The 16,609-nt window shown below is 42.7% G+C and overlaps 1 protein-coding gene across 4 annotated transcripts in view; it reads left to right on the top strand.

The window, feature by feature from the left end:
* LOC128704095 (mucin-2) overlaps positions 1-16,609 on the top strand; it is a 105,903-nt gene that overhangs the window by 36,932 nt on the left and 52,362 nt on the right. The window contains exon 2 of one of the 4 annotated variants that reach the window (XM_053799119.2): positions 11,898-12,038. The exons of the other annotated variants lie outside the window; for them this stretch is intronic. The gene's annotated coding sequence lies outside the window, so the exon portion shown is untranslated. The remainder of the gene's footprint in view (positions 1-11,897; positions 12,039-16,609) is intronic. 4 annotated transcript variants of the gene reach the window in all.

The following is a 16,609-nucleotide window of genomic DNA, read 5'->3' as shown; positions in this document are numbered from 1 at the left end:
CAGCTGAGGCTGACACTACTGAAGTCTGCCAGCTGAGGCTGACACTACTGAAGTCTTCCAGCTGAGGCTGACACTACTGAAGTCTTCCAGCTGAGGCTGACACTACTGAAGTCTTCCAGCTGAGGCTGACACTACCGAAGTCTTCCAGCTGAGGCTGACACTACTGAAGTCTTCCAGCTGAAGCTGACTCTACTGAAGTCTTCCAGCTGAGGCTGACACTAATGAAGTCTTCCAGCTGAGGCTGACACTACTGAAGTCTTCCAGCTGAGGCTGACTCTACTGAAGTCTTCCTTCCAGCTGAGGCTGACACTACTGAAGTCTTCCAGCTGAGGCTGACTCTACTGAAGTCTTCCAGCTGAGGCTGACAGTAATGAAGTCTTCCAGCTGAGGCTGACGCTACTGAAGTCTTCCAGCTGAGGCTGACACTACTGAAGTCTCCAAGCTGAGGCTGACACTACTGAAGTCTTCCAGCTGAGGCTGACACTACTGAAGTCTTCCAGCTGCGGTTGACACTACTGAAGTCTCCCAGCTGAGGCTGACACTACTGAAGTCTCCCAGCTGAGGCTGACACTACTGAAGTCTCCCAGTTCAGTCTGACAGACGAGCACCATCCCGCATGATGGGGTATGACAAGGAAACACGGCTACCTCTTGTTCCCACTGTGTAATTCTCGTAAAGAATAGTGTAGCAACACACTGTGAGTTTACCCACTGTCTATAACATGGTGTAGCAGCACGCTATGGGTGTACACACTGTGTAACTATAACATGGTGTAGCAGAGTACTCTGGGTGTACCCACTGTGTAACTATCACATGGTGTAACAGCACACTGCGGATGTGCCCACTGTGTAACTATCACATGGTACAATAACACACTGTGCGTATTCCCACTGTGTAACTATCACATGGTGTAGCAGTACACTGTGGATATACCCACTGTGTAACTGTCACATGGTGTAGCAGCACACTGTGGATATACCCACTGTGTAACTATCACACGGTGTAGCAGCACACTGCGGATATACCCACTGTGTAACTGTCACATGGTGTAGCAGCACACTGTGGATATACCCACTGTGTAACTGTCACATGGTGTAGCAGCACACTGCGGATATACCCACTGTGTAACTGTCACATGGTGTAGCAGCACACTGTGGATATACCCACTGTGTAACTGTCACATGGTGTAGCAGCACACTGCGGAAGTACCCACTGTGTAACTGTCACATGGTGTAGCAGCACACTGCGGATGTACCCACTGTGTAACTGTCACATGGTGTAGCAGCACACTGCGGAAGTACTCACTGTGTAACTGTCACATGGTGTAGCAGCACACTGTGGATGTACCCACTGTGTAACTGTCACATGGTGTAGCAGCACACTGTGGATATACCCACTGTGTAACTGTCACATGGTGTAGCAGCACACTGTGGATATACCCAATGTTCAACTGTCACATGGTGTAGCAGCACACTGTGGATATACCCACTGTGTAACTGTCACATGGTGTAGCAGCACACTGCGGATGTACCCACTGTGTAACTGTCACATGGTGTAGCAGCACACTGCGGATGTACCCACTGTGTAACTGTCACATGGTGTAGCAGCACACTGTGGGTGTACCCACTGTGTAACTGTCACATGGTGTAGCAGCACACTGCGGATGTACCCACTGTGTAACTGTCACATGGTGTAGCAGCACACTGCGGATGTACCCACTGTGTAACTGTCACATGGTGTAGCAGCACACTGCGGATGTACCCACTGTGTAACTGTCACATGGTGTAGCAACACACTGTGGATGTACACACTGTGTAACTGTCACATGGTGTAGCAGCACACTGCGGATGTACCCACTGTGTAACTGTCACATGGTGTAGCAGCACACTGCGGAAGTACCCACTGTGTAACTGTCACATGGTGTAGCAGCACACTGCGGATGTACCCACTGTGTAACTGTCACATGGTGTAGCAGCACACTGTGGATGTACCCACTGTGTAACTGTCACATGGTGTAGCAGCACACTGCGGATGTACCCACTGTGTAACTGTCACATGGTGTAGCAGCACACTGTGGATGTACCCACTGTGTAACTATCACATGGTGTAGCAGCACACTGCGGATGTACCCACTGTGTAACTGTCACATGGTGTAGCAGCACACTGCGGATGTACCCACTGTGTAACTGTCACATGGTGTAGCAGCACACTGCGGATGTACCCACTGTGTAACTGTCACATGGTGTAGCAGCACACTGTGGATGTACCCACTGTGTAACTATCACATGGTGTAGCAGCACACTGCGGATGTACCCACTGTGTAACTGTCACATGGTGTAGCAGCACACTGCGGATGTACCCACTGTGTAACTGTCACATGGTGTAGCAGCACACTGTGGATGTACCCACTGTGTAACTGTCACATGGTGTAGCAGCACACTGCGGATGTACCCACTGTGTAACTGTCACATGGTGTAGCAGCACACTGCGGATGTACCCACGGTGTAACTGTCACATGGTGTAGCAGCACACTGCGGATGTACCCACTGTGTAACTGTCACATGGTGTAGCAGCACACTGCGGATGTACCCACTGTGTAACTGTCACATGGTGTAGCAGCACACTGTGGCTATACCCACTGTGTAACTGTCACATGGTGTAGCAGCACACTGTGGATATACCCACTGTGTAACTGTCACATGGTGTAGCAGCACACTGCGGAAGTACCCACTGTGTAACTGTCACATGGTGTAGCAGCACACTGGATATACCCACTGTGTAACTATCACATGGTGTAGCAGCACACTGTGGATATACCCACTGTGTAACTGTCACATGGTGTAGCAGCACACTGCGGATGTACCCACTGTGTAACTGTCACATGGTGTAGCAGCACACTGTGGATATACCCACTGTGTAACTGTCACATGGTGTAGCAGCACACTGTGGATATACCCACTGTGTAACTGTCACATGGTGTAGCAGCACACTGTGGATATACCCACTGTGTAACTGTCACATGGTGTAGCAGCACACTGCGGAAGTACCCACTGTGTAACTGTCACATGGTGTAGCAGCACACTGTGGATATACCCACTGTGTAACTATCACATGGTGTAGCAGCACACTGTGGATATACCCACTGTGTAACTGTCACATGGTGTAGCAGCACACTGCGGATGTACCCACTGTGTAACTGTCACATGGTGTAGCAGCACACTGTGGATATACCCACTGTGTAACTGTCACATGGTGTAGCAACACGCTGCGGATGTACCCACTGTGTAACTGTCACATGGTGTAGCAGCACACTGCGGATGTACCCAATCTTACTAACTAGAATTAATGTCGTGATATTTGACAGAATAAAAATCGGATACGAGGCTGTGTTTACACTAGCATTTAACATCCACTATTAACATTACCTTGTGAGTTAATGGTTACCGTTCGTAATGTAACATTAATCTGTACACTAAAGAGCCTGGTTTTAGGGCACGGTATTTTGTTTTATACAAACCGGTTGTATTACGGGGGTGTTTTATAGTACAAGGTAGTGCAGGTTGTTGGTTTAAGTCTTATCGACTACATGAGGGTCGTTAAGACTACATGAGGATCGTTAAAAGACTACATGAGGGTCGTAAAGATTACACGAGGGTCGTAAAGATTACACGAGGGTCGTAAAGATTACACGAGGGTCGTTAAGATTGCACGAGGGTCTTAAAGAATATACGAGGGTCGTTAAGATTACACGAGGGTCGTTAAGATTGCACGAGGGTCTTAAAGAATATACGAGGGTCGTTAAGATTACACGAGGGTCGTTAAGATTACACTAGGGTTGTAAAGACTACACGAGGGTCGTTAAGATTACACGAGAGTCGTTAAGATTACACCAGGGTTGTAAAGACTACACGAGGGTCGTTAAGATTACACGAGGGTCGTTAAGATTACACTAGGGTTGTAAAGACTACACGAGGGTCGTTAAGATTACAGGAGAGTCGCTAAGATTACACGAGGGTCTTAAAGAATATACAAGGGTCGTAAAGACAACACGAGGGTCGTTATTCACGCTTCATGTCACCTGTTCACCATCAGTCAAGGATACAAATATATACACTGAGGGATATACACCTCTGGTTGTATATACACTAGGAGATACACGTGTGGCTGTATATACACTGAAGTGTTAGTGTATATACGGGAGTGTAGAGCCAAATTTTCCCTTGACATAATTGCCAAGGAAACAAAAGACCTTTTGTGGCTATTGATGGTGTCGCACTTGCACAACAGTCTCCTTGACTGACTGGTGTCAGTGTTACATAACAGTCTGTTTGACTGACTGGTGTCAGGCTGTGTCACACAACAGTCTGCTTGACTGACTGGTGTCAGTCTGTGTCACATAACAGTCTGCTTGACTGACTGGTGTCAGTCTGTGTTACATAACAGTCTGCTTGACTTACTGGTGTCAGGCTGTGTCACACAACAGTCTGCTTGACTGACTGGTGTCAGTCTGTGTCACATAACAGTCTGCTTGACTGACTGGTGTCAGTCTGTGTTACATAACAGTCTGCTTGACTTACTGGTGTCAGGCTGTGTCACACAACAGTCTGCTTGACTGACTGGTGTCAGTCTGTGTCACATAACAGTCTGCTTGACTGACTGCTGTCAGGCTGTGTCACACAAGAGTCTGCTTGACTGACTGGTGTCAGTCTGTGTCACATAACAGTCTGCTTGACTGACTGGTGTCAGGCTGTGTCATACAACAGTCTGCTTGACTGGCTGGTGTCAGGCTGTGTCACACAACAGTCTCCATGACTGACTGGTGTCACTCTGTGTCACATAATCTGCTTGACTGATTGGTGTCACTATGTGTCACACAACAGCCTTCTCTAAATGGAAGATTGACACTAAAAGAAAGCTGGCATCAGGTAGAGTGAGCTCCAAAACCTGGTGGTCCTTGATCAAGGACAGACAACGTTATTTGCTTGTTGAACTTATCGCACCTCTAAATCGACAGGATGAGACCATCTCTTCTAGCAGTCAGGAGAAAGCTGACCTCTTTGACGAACACTTTGCTGCCAAGATACAAGTTCCTGATCCATCAAGGGACCCTCCTTGGTTATCTGCAAGAACTTGATACGTACAAAACTAATATTGTCAAAGTACCACACGGCTCCACTCCGAGGACGGCGAGAAGTGAGCTTCTACACCACAAGACGGGCAGCAAGCAGCAACTTCACTCTGTACCTTTCTCCAGAACATCACTTCATCTGAGATCATTTATTTCCAGGATGACTTGAATCTGCAACATGTTCGTACAGCATAATGATATAAACGAAATAAAATCAGTTGATCAAATGAGATTGCTGCCCCACAGATGGCTCCAACTTCATCCTGCTCCCTATTTGTGTCTCATAACAATTAAAAGGCTATTTTTTCTGATAAATAAAACATTTGTACAACCCCTGGATACAGACAATGTCTGGCACCGTCACTTGTGCTCAGACTTACGGTCAGTGCCTGCCACCTTCACAACAACAACTACAACAACTCTAACAACAAAAACTATAACAACAACAACTATAACAGCAATAGCTATAACAACAACAACAACAACAATGACAATAACTATAACAACAACAACAACTATGACAACAACTATAACGGCAACAACAACTTTAACAACATCACCAACAACTATAAAAACAACAACAGCAGTCCACACTTGCTTCTAGTTATACACACTCACACAAGAGTATACATATTACATGAGGAAAGTTTCAAGGTGGCAGTTCTTCACGGTGTTATTAGCGGAGTTGTATGATTGTGGACTTGTATGATTGTGGACTTGTATGATTGTGGACTTGTATGATTGTGGACTTGTATGATTGTGGACTTGTATGATTGTGGACTTGTATGATTGTGGACTTGTATGATTGTGGACTTGTATGATTGTGGACTTGTATGATTGTGGACTTGTATGATTGTAGACTTGTATGATTGTGGACTTGTATGATTGTGGACTTGTATGATTGTGGACTTGTATGATTGTGGACTTGTATGATTGTGGACTTGTATGATTGTGGACTTGTATGATTGTGGACTTGTATGATTGTGGACTTGTATGATTGTGGACTTGTATGATTGTAGACTTGTATGATTGTGGACTTGTATGATTGTGGACTTGTATGATTGTGGACTTGTATGATTGTGGACTTGTATGATTGTGGACTTGTATGATTGTGGACTTGTATGATTGTGGACTTGTATGATTGTGGACTTGTATGATTGTGGACTTGTATGATTGTAGACTTGTATGATTGTGGACTTGTATGATTGTGGACTTGTATGATTGTGGACTTGTATGATTGTGGACTTGTGTGATTGTGGACTTGTATGATTGTGACCTGCATTACAAGATCATTTTCGTGTAAAATAAGAAATATCATCCAGTTCGAGCGATGAGAATTACGGGGACATTTCTCATTAGATCTCGACTACAAATTCTTCTCTGTTGGTAGTGCAAGATTATCTTTATGATGAAGTGAGACAAACCTCATGAATGTGAAAGATTCAGGTCATTAACATGAGGCAGACACACATACATACAGTGACTCGACTCTTACATCATATATAAGTTAGCACACACACACACACATACACACACACACACACACACACACACGGACATGGTAACGACATATAAAATACTGGGAGGAATCAATCGACAAGGTGGACAGAGACAGGATGTTCCAGAGATGTGACACAGCAACAAGGGGTCACAATTGGAAGTTGAAGACTCGTATGAGTCACAGGGATGTTAGGAAGTATTTCTTTGGTCATATAGTTGTCAGGAAGTGAAATAGTCTGGAAAGTGAGGTAGTGGAGGCAGGTACCATGCATAGCTTTGAGAAGAGGTATGATAAAGCTTATGGATCTGGGAGAGTCGACCTAGTGGCGACCAGTGAAGAAGCGGGGCCAGGAGCTACGAGTCAACCCCTCCAACCACAATTAAGTGAGTATAATTAGGTGAGTACACACACACAAGGGTCCCAATAGTAATGTCTGACTTTTTGGGTCACCCTAGGTAAATTACATATATGTTACTATATATATGATAATTTGTGTAACTATTTATGTGTACCTGTACCTAAATAAACTTACACAATGTAGAAGATATAGCTTCTCCCTCTCCATCCACTACTCACGTTCGTTTCCCACCCAAGCAACTCCCATAGCAAAACATCCCTTGTTCAAGTTTCTTCCCCTGTGCCACATTTATCTACCCCATACAATCTCTGTCTATCCACATGCACCACCCACCATCACTTCCCCTTACACCCTCTCTACAACAAATCTCCACCTATACCCACCATCACCTTGTACACCCTCTCCCGTACCAGGTGCACTCAGAACAAGGTGAGAGAAAGGGTGATCAAAGAGTGGTATGTGAACGCAGAAAGAATTTCAAAGTAGCGACGTGAAGGAACGGACAAGGAGGACAAGGCCTGTCAACACATCACTGACGAAGGCAATACTGACAATTAAGATTCAGTATTCCCTAGAGCAGGGGTCCAGAACCTGCGGCTCGAGGGCCGCATGTGGCCCTTCCAGGAAATGGATGCGGCCCTCACATGAAATTATGAATTCTCTTTCATGTAGGTTGCACTCTGCAAAGTGTAACAACAAAACAGTGCGGCCATAATCACATATTTGACCGTAAATTGTTGTCCACTGATACAGGAGGATTGAGGAGCACTTCCCTAGAGAACACCAGTAATAAGAAAAGAAGAAATTAAGGATGAATTAAATAAGTACACCATATTCATCCTGTGGGAGGTAGTCAAAATATTACAGAGGTACATAATGGGTCCAAGGACCGGACAGCAAATTTTTTTTATATGCAGAAGAATCAATGGGGATTCTAACAGTGATCCATTCTTGTTTATACTCTGACAGTCGTTCATTGCCTATTATCTCGGGTTTACGGGAAGAAATGTTATTTTAATCAGAAGTCAACTGTTTTATGGAGTAGAGAAAACTGAATAATAGCAAATTCAGCAAATATATATTAGGATTCAAATATCGTAGTGATGACAATGAAAAAACTTCTTCAAGACTACGGTGCTCTTCACTAACTCCAAGACTGAGGGACTGATTACCTCGTCTTTTGCATGTAGTTCTACAGTCTTCCCACTGTGTCTTTGAATTTGCATTGATAAGCCATTAGATGGTGAAACGTCTACAAATAAAGACATCCAGATGTTGCACATGTGTCTAATTCTTCATCAATGAAAAAGACACAGTGAAAAAAGTTTTTATTCTGAGCCTAACATATTATATAAGACGACTACAAGCCCAGGAGGGGGTTCCGTGGGTCGACGCCCCCGTGGTCCGGTCTATGACCAGGCTTCGTGTGGGTATCTTTATTATCGAAAAGTTTCGGCAATAAAGATACCCAGGTGTTGCACATGTGTCTTATCAACTTATCACCAGTATTGTATACCGTCACTAATGTGATACATTACGAATATGACTGGTAGTGTGGGACTGAGACTCACACTGCAAGTAACAGGAGAAATACACATCAAAACCGTAATTCTAAATCGTGTTGATGACTGATAGATTAGATTAGATTTTGCTGCCGAAGCGGCCAGTTTATTGTGCATCTCATATCCATTCAGTAGAGGGTAGCGCAAGAGCATGTGGATACACAAAAGACCTAGGAACTAGGTCAACAATTGTCTTGTTCGTTACAAGCAAATTTTAAGATATTTTGTTTGTATGTGGGGTAAATTACTTTTATTAATGAGATACCTAATGTCTATCTTTATATTCCTCATTAAGTGAACAATTAAGCACATTGTCTTAAGAAAGTGACCATAAGCTGGCCACATACTTTGTATTGTGTCTGCCAAACTGCCACAAGTACTTGTAACCAAGCCTAAGCCTGGCTACTACAACATCAATCACATTACAAGTTACTCCGTAAATATACTTATCTACGTTCGTATTATCAGGCTTCTAAGGCATTCCTATAGCATTCAGATCAATTATTTACCGTTAAAGTCGATAAATTAACCAAAGAAATTACCATGAAGGAAAATGTAGAACATGGCTTGAATGTATCTGTGTCAGGCATTAGAAATAATCAGGAAGAAGTATTGTTGATGATGATATTATATTCTTCAGGGAAAAGTCACCAGGCACAAGTTTTTGTCATAAGATGACTTGTCCAGTGGTGCGAGTCCAAAGGTGGAGGAACGGCAAGACTGTGTCTTGACCATGCATGAAAGTAAGGGTAGCCGACAGTTCTGGGACTGGCTAGGGAAGCAGCTTCCACTGTCTGACCCTTACTGTATCCATTATTCTGAATGAGAATTTAATCACAAGGAGAACTGGGAGCTGCGCGTGGAGTCAGCCATGGAGAGAGAGAGAGAGGTGGAGTCGGGACATCAGGTGACCCGTGTGCACCACTCACAGCTAAAAGAGGACCCAGCTTCTTGATTTCCGAGATGAGTTTGACGTATGGGAAAGCCTACTTACACCTGTTGTTCTTGTCTCCCTAACAGCAAATGGTTACTAGGGTGTTAGCACATTGTAGTAGGTTCAGTACTGGGGAGTAGCAGTATACCGTACCTTAGATAGTGCTGGATTTTAAAATGAGTTGAGGCGGGGTAGTGAACTGTGTAGAAGTCAGTGTAATTATCATATCAAGTATTGTAGCCTCATATTGTTGATACATCTAGTCTCTTTAAATAAATTTAAAAAATGAGGAAACAATTGCTATTGTTTCACTTATTAAGTTAACTACTGGATCACACCAATCACGAAGCAACAATGACTCTCTTGATCAGATAAATTGTGGATATATATATATATATATATATATATATATATATATATATATATATATATATATATATATATATATATATATATATATTATCACACTGGCCGATTCCCACCAAGGCAGGGTGGCCCGAAAAAGAAAAACTTTCACCATCATTCACTCCATCACTGTCTTGCCAGAAGGGTGCTTTACACTACAGTTTTTAAACTGCAACATTAACACCCCTCCTTCAGAGTGCAGGCACTGTACTTCCCATCTCCAGGACTCAAGTCCGGTCTGCCGGTTTCCCTGAACCCCTTCATAAATGTTACTTTGCTCACACTCCAACAGCGCGTCAAGTATTAAAAACCATTTGTCTCCATTCACTCCTATCAAACACGATATATATATATATATATATATATATATATATATATATATATATATATATATATATATATATATATACACATCAAGACAGTGATGGACTGAATGATGGTGAAAGTTTTTCTTTTTCGGGCCACCCTGCCTTGGTAGGAATCGGCCAGTGTGATAATAATAAATATATATATATATATATATATATATATATATATATATATATATATATATATATATATATATTTATATATATATATATATATATATATATATATATATATATATATATATATATATATATATATATATATATATATTGCGTGTGTCTGTGTAATATATATGTACATGTATGAATCATTATTGCTTTCCGTTAACGTGAATAGCTGTTGTTCTTTCGTTCATGAGTCATTATAGACAGTGATGTGCCAGGTAAGAAAGCTCTGTTGTGTACAGGTGATACTCACTCTATCAAGCCAAAGATAATCAACAGAAGCCTCACTGGAGGTCTAATTTACTACCTTCTTTCCTGTTTAGCATTCTGAGTCCCGTGGCGTATTCTGCCTGTGTCACTGCGACGGAAACTGTGTAATGGTACAAAGATATTTTTGACAAAGCAGTGCCTTAATTTGCACACTTTCAGAGGATATGAAAGTTAGTTTACGTCAACGAGCCTGACTCTTTAATCATTACTGACACCACCTAGACATGAGTTCAGATCCCACCCGTGTTATTACGATTTCGTGAGTTACCTAGATGATGGTCTGTAAGAGAGTATTTTGATTCTGAGAGCTGCGTCAGGTGGGTAAAGAGGCATAGAAGAGGCGAAGGGTGTCATCAAGGTAGGAAGCCTGGTGTCGTGGGAGAGAGCGATAAAGGAGTCAATTACTGGAGGGAAAGTTAGCCTGAACACTGTACTGAGAGATCATCAGAACACCGGACATCCTGCCTCCAATCACCGCTAACAATCGTACCTCCAATCATCACGGAGAGAAGAGTGTAAATAACACACTCGCAACGCCTCATCCATCAACCATTGTACACTCTCTTCTCTGCCCTGATTTAATATAATTGTCCAGTGAAAGACTATTTTGAAGAAGGAAACTTTTGTTGACAAGACTTTTCCACGAAGACTTGAAAAAGCTTAGTGTCCAAGAGAAATGTTATCCCAGTAAAGATGTTCATCCTGCCACAGTTCTTTATATATATATATATATATATATATATATATATATATATATATATATATATATATATATATATATAGAGAGAGAGAGAGAGAGAGAGAGAGAGAGAGAGAGGGAGTATGAACAATTATTTTATCTCAGCCGACGTAAAAGATTCCAACCCATTTTTTTTTTAAATATAACTTTAAAATCAATGATCCAGCTGCCCAGGAAAATTATGTGAGAACTAGGTTTTTTTTTTCCCAGAGGAAGTGAAATGTGTTCTTACCCGGGAGTGAACTGTGTTCATTCCTACGGGAGTGAACTGTGTTCATTCCTACGGGAGTGAACTGTGTTCATTCCTACGGGAGTGAACTGTGTTCATTCCTACGGGGTGAACTGTGTTCATTCCCAAGAGGGGCTGGGGGAATTGAGGTGTTTTTTAATGTACAGGAATTGTGGGTGGGATCTGGTACATCACTAACCACAATATCTCACACCTGAATTATGCTCTTGGCTTTCAGAAGAGCTTCCATGCCTTGTCCTTAAACAGGTGCGTCGGGGCACAGCTGTGGGCACACCTCTGGTCACGTGTGCATACGCATTGGGGCAGGTGTAGCCACACCCCTGAGAAGGTGTGTCAAGCAGCAGGTGTAAACACACAGGTATGGCATCGTGATTGAGTGTTTCTTATTCTGACGCAGCCTTACGTGTGTGTGTGTGTGTGTGTGTGTGTGTGTGTGTGTTTGTGTGTGTGTGTGTGTGTTTGTGTGTGTGTGTGTGTGTGTGTGTGTGTGTGTGTGTGTGTGTGTGTGTGTGTGTGTGTGGGTGTATGAGTAAATCACACAGTACCATACTTTAGGAACATAAGTCTTCACCTATGCTTAGTTAGGATCAATATAGGGATCTGCTAACTTAATGACCACACCGACACTACAACATAACCCAATACTATTTCCTCTGCTTCCAGCCTCCTCGTTGCTGCAACGTTCAAAAGTTATGTTCAACACCACCATAACAGTGTTGGTATCACTATATTGTTTATATTTTCCTTTCTGCCTCGCTGCACTACTCACCTTTTTCCCCTCGTCAGTTCTATGGTTCACTTCATCTTTCATAGACACATCTGCCGACAGGTCCTTTACAAATATCTGAAAACATTCACTTCCTCCATACTCCTCCTTCCAATCTGATATCAAATTTTTCATTATCTAATTTTTTGTTACTCTCATTATCTTTCTTCTATGTTCGCTTTTTGTTTCCTTCTTTTAACCACCTTCCCAAATTCCTCCACCAACCATTGCAACATATCTTCAGAATTTCCTAAAAGAACTGTGTCATCAGCAAAAACCAACTGTGACAACTCCCACTTTGTATTAGATTCTTTATCTTTTAATTAATCCGACACTTCTCCCCAACATCCTGGCCTTCACTTTTTTTTATACAACGCCGTCTATGAATATATTAAACAATCATGGTGACAAGGATACATCTGGATATGAATTATTGTATCGTAGTAGGTGTGAGGATCAGGGCTGCTGCCTGACGTCAACTGTGGTCCTGGACCACTAGTTGTCGTGCTGCTGTTGTTGCCTGACGTCAACTATGGTCCTGGACTACTGGTTGTCGTGTTGTTGCTGCTGCCTGACATTAACTGTGGTCCTGGACCACTAGTTGCCGTGCTGCTGTTGTTGCCTGACGTCAACTATGGTCCTGGACTACTGGTTGTCGTGTTGTTACTGCTGCCTGACATTAACTGTGATCCTGTACCACTAGTTGCCGTGCTGCTGTTGTTGCCTGACGTCAACTATGGTCCTGGACTACTGGTTGTCGTGTTGTTACTGCTGGCTGACATTAACTGTGGTCCTGTACCACTAGTTGCCGTGCTGCTGTTGTTGCCTGACGTCAACTATGGTCCTGGACTACTGGTTGTCGTGTTGTTACTGCTGGCTGACATTAACTGTGGTCCTGGACCACTAGTTGCCGTGCTGCTGTTGTTGCCTGACGTCAACTATGGTCCTGGACTACTGGTTGTCGTGTTGTTACTGCTGGCTGACATTAACTGTGGTCCTGGACCACTAGTTGCCGTGCTGCTGTTGTTGCCTGACGTCATCTCTAGTCCTACACTACAGGTTGTCCTTGAATACATAAATAATAAATTAGTTGTGACGTTGTAAAGGCGTCACACAGCACTCTGGGAGTGGCAGGTAGTCACGCTTGATCCTAAGGAGAAGGGCGGAGCTCCAATTTCTCGGATCAAGATGTGTACACCAGCAGCGTACTGCACAGCCAGAGTCGATCAAGTGGACCCAACTACCCTGTCGAACCATGTTAATTCCTGACGCGGGTCTTTGTTAAATGACGACCCGCAGCTGGAGCTTTTGGTCATCTGACCGAGCCCTTCCGCTGGCTTACCCCTCCACCCTCCTTAAAAAATATGGCTATAATTATGACCATTAGATGGTCAGCACCATGCTCAATGTGTCTGCCAGAAATGTTCATGTATACCCGTGGCTTTCTTTCTGCTTAACAGTTAGGTTAGGTAAGGTTCGTCAGGAAACAGGACAAATGTTTCCTGACGCAGGTCTTAGTCAGATGATGACCCGCCTTTGGAGCTTTTGGTCATCTGACCGAGGCCTTCCGCTGGCTTACCGGTCCACCCCTTTAAAATTTATGGTCATTTATAACCATTGTTATTTGAATGCTTAACAGTATTTCATGACATGTAAACTACACATAGTATACTACGCAAAGAAATAAAATTTTGATTTTGATTTTGAACTGATGGTAATTAAGTCTCTGTACAGTGACGGGTGAATTGACCAGTCTTCGTATTGTGTTGCCTTTTGTGCCATGCTATTGTATTTTGTGCCACGTTGTTGTATTTTGTGCCATACTGTTGTATTTTGTGCCACGCTGTTGTATTTTGTGCCATACTGTTGTATTTTGAGCCACGTTGTTGTCTTTTGTGCCATGCTATTGTATTTTGTGCCATACTGTTGTATTTTGTGCCACACTGTTGTCTTTTGTACCACACTGTTGTATTTTGTACCACACTGTTGTATTTCGTGCCACGCTGTTGTATTTTGTACCACATTGTTGTCTTTTGTGCCAAACTGTTGTATTTTATGCCACGCTGTTGTATTTTGTACCACATTATTGTATTTTGTGCCACGCTGTTGTATTTTGTACCACATTGTTGTATTTTGTGCCACGCTGTTGTATTTTGTGCCATACTGTTGTATTTTGTGCCACGCTGTTGTATTTTGTGCCATACTGTTGTATTTTGAGCCACGTTGTTGTCTTTTGTGCCATGCTATTGTATTTTGTGCCATACTGTTGTATTTTGTGCCACACTGTTGTCTTTTGTACCACACTGTTGTATTTTGTACCACACTGTTGTATTTTGTGCCACGCTGTTGTATTTTGTACCACATTGTTGTCTTTTGTGCCACACTGTTGTATTTTGTGCCACGCTGTTGTATTTTGTACCACATTGTTGTATTTTGTGCCACGCTGTTGTATTTTGTACCACATTGTTGTATTTTGTGCCACGCTGTTGTATTTTGTGCCACGCTGTTGTATTTTGTACCACATTGTTGCATTTTGTGCCACGCTGTTATATTTTGTGCCAACATGTTGTATTTTGTGCCACACTGTTGTATTTTGTACCACATTGTTGCATTTTGTGCCACGCTGTTATATTTTGTGCCACGCTGTTGTATTTTGTGCCACGCTGTTGTAATTTGTGCCACAGTGTTGTATTTTGTGCCACACTGTTGTATTTTGTACCACACTGTTGTATTTTGCTCCACATTGTTATATTTTGTACCACAGTGTTGTATTTTGTGCCACGCTGTTGTATTTTGTGCCACAGTGTTGTATTTTGTACCACACTGTTGTATTTTGCTCCACATTGTTATATTTTGTACCACACTGTTGTATTTTGTGCCACGCTGTTGCATTTTGTACCACACTGTTGTATTTTGTACCACATTGTTGTATTTTGTACCACACTGTTGCCTGGTTGATCAGGCTCTGATCCACCAGGAGGCCTGGTCACAGACCGGGCCGCGGGGCGTTGACCCCCGGAACTCTCTCCAAGTAAACTCTCCATGTAAACACTGTTGTATTTTGTACCACACTGTTGTATTTTGTGCCACGCTGTTGTATTTTGTACCACACTGTTGTATTTTGTGCCACGCTGTTGTATTTTGTGCCACGCTGTTGTATTTTGTACCACACTGTTGTATTTTGTGACACGCTGTTGTATTTTGTACCACACTGTTGTATTTTGTGCCACGCTGTTGTATTTTGTACCACACTGTTGTATTTTGTGCCACGCTGTTGTATTTTGTACCACACTGTTGTATTTTGTGCCACGCTGTTGTATTTTGTACCACACTGCTGTATTTTGTACTACACTGTTGTATTTTGTACCACGCTGTTGTATTTTGTACCACACTGTTGTATTTTGTGCCACGCTGTTGTATTTTGTGCCACGCTGTTGTATTTTGTACCACACTGTTGTATTTTGTACCACGCTGTTGTATTTTGTACCACACTGTTGTATTTTGTGCCACGCTGTTGTATTTTGTACCACACTGCTGTATTTTGTACTACACTGTTGTATTTTGTACCACACTGCTGTATTTTGTACCACACTGCTGTATTTCACGCCACACTAAACAAAATAAATTATAGTTCAATAATGCAGATTAACCTTCATTTGTCGTCCCTCAACCTACACTTGGTTAAAAAAAGCGCGGGTTCAAATCCCGCCCGTGGTATGGTTTGTTTGCAATCGTGTCATTACGATTTCGTGAGTACACTTAATTGCTGTTCCAAATTACAAGTAATTTGTTCCATATTTGAAGTATAGTTTCAGTATATTCCTGATAGATGTCGCCAGGTTAGTGGAACAATAAATGTCGTCTGTGCTTATGTATATTGAAAGGAATATACATGCATTTAGAATTTTTTGTAAGTATATATATTTTTCGTAGTTTCTCTCTCTTCTAAAGTTATCTTTGTAAATTCTGTTTTTGGTGTGTGTAGTCACCTAGTTGTGGTTGCAGGGGGTCGAATCACAGCTCCTGTGTGTGAGGCGGGGGGGGGGGGGGAGATAGTCCGTATTCTGAGAGATGATAATTGTCCTGCTGAAGTTTGCCACCTCTGTCTGACACTTCTGAAGTCTCCCACCTCAGGCTGACACTACTGAAAACTCCCACCTCAG

Source organism: Cherax quadricarinatus, chromosome 66, assembly GCF_038502225.1.
Source record: "Cherax quadricarinatus isolate ZL_2023a chromosome 66, ASM3850222v1, whole genome shotgun sequence".
Classification (NCBI taxonomy): Eukaryota; Metazoa; Arthropoda; class Malacostraca; order Decapoda; family Parastacidae; genus Cherax; species Cherax quadricarinatus.
Note: the sequence above shows the minus strand (reverse complement) of the source record. Positions and strands in the feature narration are given on the sequence as shown.